Consider the following 9,217-nt stretch of genomic DNA (forward strand, 5'->3'; position numbering starts at 1 on the left):
CTCAGGACATTGATGCCGAACTTCATAAAAAAAACAAATTAACATATAATATCAAATATTATGAAATATTGAAGTTTAGTGTTGAACGTCTGCGGCTAGAACGATTTTCAAACACAAGAAAATAAAAAACCCGCTTTCACCTCATTAACATAAGAATACTTATTGACAATCCAAATGATTGGTACACGTAACCACGTGTACAACTACACATAACAAAAAACCGCCAAAAACATACCGTTCTTAAACAACGTTCCTTTTAGACAACATTTTCCCGCTATACTCCGAAACGCGGGAAAATACATTTCTTAACTACACTACAATAATAACAAACACAAAGCAATGCATTTAGCCGTGCAGACTAGAAAACACAAAGAAAGGGCGGAAAAGTGTTAATAATATACATTAAATTGAATGCTAAAGACCTAGCTTCTTAGTAACTTCTAAACGATGTGCAAGTGAGTCTGCCACGTACCCATCTTTGGCAGTATCAGTTTTCCATCGGCCGTGCCGTTTCCAGCAGCGTTCGTTAACATCAGCGTTAGCTGCGACAGTGGCTACACCCGCCCTTAAAGAATGTAAACCTATGTTTATATCACCACAAACTTCTTTGAGTCTAGCTACTATACACTCTCTAGCTCTGGTATAACTCAGTTTTTTGTTCTTGTAAATTAGCGAACACCGTTTGCCTGATCTAAAAATAGGTTTAAATAATACTGCTCAGAACTGGACTCAATTTTACAAATACTGAAATATTTGGACAATAAATTGTAAGGACAAGCAGCAGACTCACCATCTGAAATAACTAATTTTTCCCCTAATCTATACTGATCAGTTTTGCTTTTGTCAATATCAATCTCTAAATAGTTAGTTTTGAAATGAACGTCTTTACATCGAAGAGAACTAAGCTCATTATATCTAAGAAATCCAGCGAAACTAAGAACAATCATACATAAATCCCTTAAAATAGCTATATCATCACTGTCTTTATATTTAAAACAAAGTTTAATAATAGATTCAGAATCAATATGTTCCTTTTTAACTTTCGGTTTATGTGGTTGACGTTTAGACGACTCCAGTAAATTTGTCACAAATGCATTTTCTGTGGGATCTAAAAAAACCTTGTACTGTATGTGCCCATTTTATACCGTAAAATGCTGACTGAACTACACTATAAGATGAACCTGTGTCTATCAGTTTGGTTAAATATAAGGCTACATGTATAGGCTTTGCTGGCAAAGATTGTCCCCCTTGTTTTAATATAAATCTCTCCTACCGTTTATAAGCATAAAAATATTTATTGTTAGTATTGTCACTCCTGGACTGCAGTAAATACGATGACATCTTACGTCCTAATTCGTCAAAATCAGCCGAAAGAATTCCTCCATCTTGTATCTGCTCCAACACCCTGCTTTTCAGACCGATACCTGTAGAAAAGAATGAAATACATTAAAACCTTATTTTCATAGCCAACATCCTGAAATCTGTGGATTTTCCGAATATACCATTTCTACCTCGGCCCCCCTTGACAACTGTTGGTGGTAATATTTTACTATCTTTGATGAACGATTCGAATTCTACAACATTACCATAGACTTTGTGTAAAAGAGGCCAATATGGTGCTGAAACCCATAAAGGAACAAATAAAGTCCTATCTGCTTTATCTTGTATAATTTTGTGTATACATCGGGATATGTCTGAAGGTGGTGGCACAATCCAGTTATTTTCTTTACCCCAATGTCTATTGAAAGCATCAATACCCAGTGTACCTGGACACCAGTGTTTAGAATTGAATATGCTACATTTTGCATTGTAATCAGTGGCAAACCTATCTACGGTATGTGGACCCCAATTCTGATTTAGATATTCAAATGTAATATCGTCTATCTTCCAATCATCGCAATCAACAGTTTTGCTAATTTTATCTGCTTTAACGTTCTCTTGTCTAGGTACCCACTCTGGTAGGATCTTAATGCTATTTGATTCACACACATTTGCTATTTTAATTGTGATATTTTGTAAATCAGATTTCTTGCTGCCCTTTTTTATTATGTTTACTACGTTCTGATTATCTGTGTGCCACTTAACCGTTTGACCTTGTAATGCCATAGATAAAGACTGCAGTACTCTATAAACTGCTTCAAGCTCTCTCCAAGTAGAACTTTTCAATTTTTCTCCATCGTTCCAACTGCCCATAATCTCTTCGTCTGTGGCTTTTACCAAATAGCCACCGTAACCTATGCCCGAGGCATCTGTGTATCCTACACTTGAGTATTGCTCAACAATATGCAATTCTCTGCCATTCATTTTCTCTATATTTTCCTTCCAGAAAACTATCTCATCAAGAGATCTACTGTTCAACAGAACATTAGCATTCCAGCTTGCTTTATACAAAATGCATTCGTACATACTTCTTGTACGTAGTCTGACTACAGGACCAACTGCCCCTTGCATAGATATGATCTGACCAATTATTGAAGCAAGAAACCTTGCCGAAACGTGTATTTCTCCTTTACCTATTTTGTGTATAATTTTATTTAATGTATCTAACAATTTGGAAAGTCGCCTTTCCGTGACTGAAACCATGCCTTTGTCAAATTGCCATACCAAACCCAACCATACCACATTTTGGCTAGGTGTCCAATTGCATTTATTTTCTGCTATTAAAAACCCAGAAGCTTTCAATACTTTCTGAACAACTATGCTGGTGTCCTGGGCCTTACTTATCTCGCCAGCCCCGCCTAAGCCATCGTCTAAATACATGATAATTTTCAAACCTGAACTTCGTAAATATTTAACAATACACCTTACAACTTTGGTGAATATATAACCAGCAGTAGATATACCAAATGGTAAAACATCAAAAACGTAATATTATTTTTTCACAGTTTTTGACCCAAGCAAAACCTAAGTATGTCTTGTGTGGTTCGAATATTTCTACATGATGGTAGGCCGATCTCAAATCGTAAGTAAAGCAGTAATCTCCCTTCTTAAACATCTGACTGGCTACGCTAGCATCTTCATATTTAAATCTGAATTTATGAAGATGTGGATTTATGTGTCTACAATCTAAAACTAATCTTAATTTGTTTTTATTGTTAGCTACCGTCAACGGATTGACCACTTTAGGTCTACGTGAAAATACTTGAATGCATCCTAATTCTATCAACTTTAAAATCTCTTTTTCTACTGTCTCATTAGCGCAAATAATATTTCGCCAATAATCAATTGAACTTCTTAATTTACCTACAGATGAATTACATGAAACTATTGCGTTTTCTCTACAAAAGTTAACAGATAAATCATTACTAAATAATCTAGTACTTATCTTATCAGACTTTTCTTTCTGAGTTTGCCAACCCTGTTTATAATGGTCTGACCTCCAATGTCCTGATAAACCACACTCATAACATTTTCCGGGTCGATTCACCACAGGAATGTTAACTGTACTATGTTGATTAACTGAGCTGAATCGGGTAGACTGTGGGGCACTGTAAGGAGTTGTACGTGTCTTAAACTTTTTGTCGCTCTTCATTTTCCTCGACGCTTTGTTTTCTGCTCGTATTATGCGTTTTTCGTCTTCTGAATCATCTGCTAGACTGTGCGTTTCATACTCGGTAACTGTTCTCCATCCGTTCTCGGACTGATCCGCGAGCTTAATCAATTTTTGTCGATGATAAAAAATGTCCAAACCTTCACAAATGTTCCTCATTGCGCCCTCTGTGCTTTCGTTGTTGTCCTGTGTTTCTGTTAGCAGACTTCTGGCCTCTTTCATCTTGTTGGCGATTTTCGTGTTGACCTTGAACTGCTCTTCGTTTCCCTTTCTTTTGAAAACGTAATTTTCGGTGTTCATCTGTTGGATTTTTGACATCTGAGTTTCTGATAGCTGCCTCTGCGTTTCATGTGCGGATCTCTGGAACGTGTCTAAACGACTAGACATTAATCTGTCGATGCTCTGCAGTATTTCGTTTTGGTTCTGGCTCATAGCGTCTTTAATTTTCCGGTCGATGAGCATGTTTATTTCTGCCGGCTCCGACATGTTTAGTGTTGAACGTCTGCGGCTAGAATGATTTTCAAACACAAGAAAATAAAAAACCCGCTTTCACCTCATTAACATAGGAATACTTATTGACAATCCAAAAGATTGGTACACGTAACCACGTGTACAACTACACATAACAAAAAACCGCCAAAAACATACCGTTCTTAAACAACGTTCCTTTTAGACAACATTTTCCCGCTATACTCCGAAACGCGGGAAAATACATGTATCGCACATAGTATTTTTTTTATTTCGTTTATTTGAAAGCATATACATTGTATAAAGGAATAAGTTTAAGTCAACTCACATTAAATATATATTTTTATGCTCGGCCTACGATAGTAAAGCGCATGATATTCTCTGGTCTGTGTGTTCTTTCATTCGTTCGTTCGTTCGTTCGTTTGTCCGTTCGTCCGTTCCTTTATCCGACCGTCCGTCCATTCATACTGCATAAGATTAACGTTATTAATGAATGAATGTAGTTGAAGATGAAATTGTAGTCAAATCAACTTGAAACTTAGTACACATGTTCATTATAATGTGATCTTTCTAGATCGAATGCCAAAATTAGCATTTTGACACAAGTTTTACGGTTCATCTAATATGGAAAATGATTGTGCGAGCAAATCATCATTCACAAATATTCTTGTTTTTTTTTTAATTCAATGTGTTTACTTTTTATTCTCATTTCTGATCCGCCATGTGCTAATATATAGCCATTATATGATTAGGAGATAGACGTCTTTAATATTTTATTTGCAAAAATTGATACAAGTTTACAATATGATAGGTTTAGAGTTTGGAAAACACAGAAAACGTAAAGAAGACGTCATAATGTGGTTATTTTCCCAACTTGTCCATTTCCCGATGGTGTAAAATCCTGGGAGGGTGCGCACTTTCATTTATATAAATACATGTATGATAATGTTAAGTATGTGTTTGGATGCAGCGGAATAAAAATAGTTCGTTTACAAAGACTGTGTTAATAATAGACATATACAGAATTTCATCAAACATCATACATCTGACACAGGCTTTATTAAGATATTTTGACTTTTTTCGAATTGTTGGCACGTTTCTTTTTTTTTTTTTTTTTATAGAAACTATATATTTCTTTACTCATTGATATCAATATGTCGGCATTTAGCAAGCAAGCTAGTCAGTGCATTCAGCTACAGACGTCATTGGTGTTGATGTGTCCCACTTTCATTTCAAATGCTGGATTTCTCTGGTCATTTAAAAGTTAAAAAACAATATATACCGTACTGGTAGATGGAATTTCTTTTAAACAGAACGGTTTTTTCATAATGGGGTTTTGTAGTTTTCACACATACCGCATTATGATTCTTTGACAAGTTGGTTCTCATTGCTAACTTTCGTGGTCGATAGAATTGGTCGCTAGCTTGATTGGTCGCTGGAATTGGTTGCTAGCTTGAGTTTGGTTGTATCTGCCGTTAAGTATACATAGTCTTGATGACAGGCACAATTCTAAAAGATTGTTACCTTGTGCATTTAGTACTTTATCTTGGTTATTTCTTTTCAAATATTGATCCACATCATAATTTTGTGGTAATATATTTTGAGCATGGATATTAGATAAATCTGCGTCAACATTTTCTATAAATCTTGGGATGACTGCTAGTGCGGGAGTTGAAATCTCCTATTAAAGCAATTTTTCCTTTATTTGAAAATGTACTTATTTTCTTTTCTAGCTGAATATAGTCATTTTCATAATGAGTGGAATTTACAGGGGGTATAAACAGCACACAGGTATATGTCATATGTAAAGACAAAGACATTTTTGTCCAGTTCAAGCCATAGTCTGTTTTGTGAATTAGTACCTTCTTGAATATGAGAAATCCCTTTGTAATATTTTGGAAGTATACTAATATCCCCCCCGCTTTATCTTTTTGCTTTCTTCGTTTTTGTTCTTATTTTAGAAAAGGTATTAAAGCCAGGAATATTATATTCTTTACATTCTCCTTTCCAAGTTTCTAATAAGATATTTATGTCACCTTTTAAACTATTTAGAAAAAAATCATCATTTGATTTGTCACCAAGACCATAAATATACCATGCAGATATAGTAAGTTGTTCAATTACAGAGTTTTGATTCATTATTAATCAAAAGTGAAATGAATGGCTGAAAACCAGCTGTATAGCTTAGTAATATATCTATAACATTATTATAATCATGTGTAAGTATACATGTATAAACATATATTAGTATCATACATCTGTTTGAATCAGAATATATACATGTATAAACGTATGTATAAACATATATATATGTATTTATTAAAGTTGAGCATACACGTGTTTTCTATTATGTAAACAATCACACGTGATTGTGTGTCCGCATAGTGGTCATCTATTGGTGTTTATATTGGATAAACAGGTTTGTGTTTTAAATATATGATATTTCGGATTGGTCAATATTTGTCGCGTTGCGTAAATATATTGAGTATGATATTTGTAATGTAAATAGCACGGGATTTTTAAAGCGCAAATAGTTGTCTTGTTTAAGTAATTTAAGATATATGGTCATTCGAAGCTCGTATACCGTTCAGTAAGGCAGCTTAGTTTAGGTTAAGATATGTCCGAACCAGTACTCGATCTGAATGAAGAAGATTTGTTAAGGGACCCCTTACATGGTCAGCCCGAACGTCTTAACGCTTCCAATTCACAAGCTAATCAACAAAACCGTGACTTAGTAGACACTTTTGGGCTTTTTAAAGACTATATTGGATAAGAAACTTGTTGTTTTTAAGTCCGACATTCTGTCAGAACTAGACAATTTATCCAAGAAATACAGAGATGAGGCTAATATTAAGTTCAAATCAGAAGGGAATCGGATTCAGTTTCGTTTTAATGAGAACATTATGGATGGTCTTAACAAAATCAACAAGGATCTTGTATCTGTTGCTTCCCCCCTTTCTTCTATTACTGGTGATTTGGTGGGTAAACTTAAAGAAAGGAACAAACTCATAAGGATCGCTGATAACTCCACTGGGGGATGGGTTACGGTTAGAGAATATGAAAGTAACGATATCGCCGAAAATGATGAGGACGAGAAAAGGATTCGCCAGGCCGAGACTAGAGCCCTCAAAGCTATTAAGGAGAAAAAGACCCGCCCTCAGCCGTATACAGCTAGACCTACTCCAGCAGTTGGAAGTATCGCTACTGCCACTGCTCCTCCTCCAGCTTACGATTTCAGTCGCTATCAACAGCCCTTTCGTACCAGCACTGCACGGCGTGAGCCGTGCCCCATGGACATCTGTCACTACTGCAAGCAGTATGGTCACTGGAGAAGAAACTGCCCACTCAATTTCAAGTCAGCCTCAGCTTCTGCACCCAGTTACCAGCCATCCAAACAGCAATGATACAGTTACTGTTAATGATAAGTATCTAGATATAAGTTTGTTATCTTCTAGCTATGAATGCAATAACGACGAACTTGACGAATTTATGTCACAAGTTCAATTTCTTGAAAAATTAGATTTTTCTGCTAGTCATAACTTTAAAGGTGTTAAAGGCAGGCTTGCAAAACATTACGATTTTTGGGTTAAGATTGGAGCTAGTGATTTTGTTTTAGATACAATTAAAAACGGTTATGTAATCCCATTTTTAGTGCCTCCCGCTAGTATGCACATTAAAAACAATAAATCTGCTGTTTCTAACTCAGAATTTGTGGATAAAGCCGTTTTAGAATTAGTTGATTCTGGATGTGCATATGAAATTCTATTTACGCCTTATATTGTTAATCCTTTATCCGTAGCCACCAATAAGTCCGGAAAAAAGAGGTTAATATTGGATCTTTCAATTTTAAATAAATCCGTCAAAAAAGAGAGATTTAAATTTGAAAACTGGAAAACAGCTATTCAATTTTTCAACAGAGGTTCTTATCTGTTTAAGTTCGATTTAAAGTCTGGTTATCATCATTACGACATTTGTCCTCAGCAACAAACGTTTCTTGGTTTTTCCTGGAATAACAAGTATTACTGTTTTTCAGTTTTAGTTTTTGGTCTAGCTTCTAGCCCTTACTTGTTTACCAAATGTTTGAGATCTATGGTCAAATATTGGAGACAAAATTCGATTGATATTGTTTTGTATTTAGATGATGGTTTCGGAATGGCTTCGGATTACGAATTATGTCGGAAAGATTCAGATTTTGTCAAAAAATCACTAAAAGAGGCTGGTTTTTTAGTCAATATAGAAAAATCTGTTTTTGAACCTACCCAAAAGTTAGAATGGTTAGGAATCACTTGGGATTCTGCTCAATTCTGCATTTCTATTCCCGAAAGAAGATTAAATGATTTGTTACAGTCTATAGATGAAATTTTAGACAGATTTTTGTTTTTCTCTGCTAGGCAATTAGCTCAAGTGACTGGTAAGATTATTTCTTTATCACCAGTGTTCGGAAATTTGACTAGATTGATTCAAGATATTGTTACTTGTGCATCGTGCAAAGATTGAGCTGGGATAAATTATTACAAATAGTTTATCCAGCTGAGATTTTGAATGAGCTTAAGTTCTGGAAATCTAATGTGCTTACTTTGAATAAAAAGAAATTGGCTACGTACAGCCCTTCTTCGATAGTAATTTTTTCAGATGCTAGTAATGTAGCCTGTGGGGCTTATACTGTAGAATTAGAAAATAAGATTTTTCACAAAATGTGGAACGAATTAGAAAGATGTAAAAGCTCCACCTGGAGAGAGATGAGAGCAATCGAACAGGCCCTATTGTCGTTTAGTACTCTATTTATGGGCAAAAGTTTAAAATGGTTTACTGATAACCAAAACTGTGTACGTATAGTACAAGCTGGAAGCATGAAGGAAGATTTACAAAATCTTGCCTATTCTATATTTTGTATTTGTAAAGAGCACAGTATATTCATTGAATTACAATGGATTCCCCGCACATTGAATTCAAAGGCAGATTACATTAGCAAAATGAGTGATCATGAGGATTGGCAAATTTCAAATGAATTTTTTGAATTTTTAGAAAGTTTATGGGAACTTTTCACTGTTGACAGGTTTGCGAGCGTGATGAATAACAAGACAAAAAGGTTTAACTCACTTTTCTGGAATCCGACCGCAGAAGCTGTAGATGCATTTACACAAAATTGGCATGGAGAAAATAATTGGCTTGTCCCCCCTATTTATTCAGTTATACGCA

The sequence above is a fragment of the Mytilus californianus genome, unplaced genomic scaffold (assembly GCF_021869535.1).
Source record: "Mytilus californianus isolate M0D057914Y unplaced genomic scaffold, xbMytCali1.0.p SCAF_2, whole genome shotgun sequence".
Taxonomy (NCBI): Eukaryota; Metazoa; Mollusca; class Bivalvia; order Mytilida; family Mytilidae; genus Mytilus; species Mytilus californianus.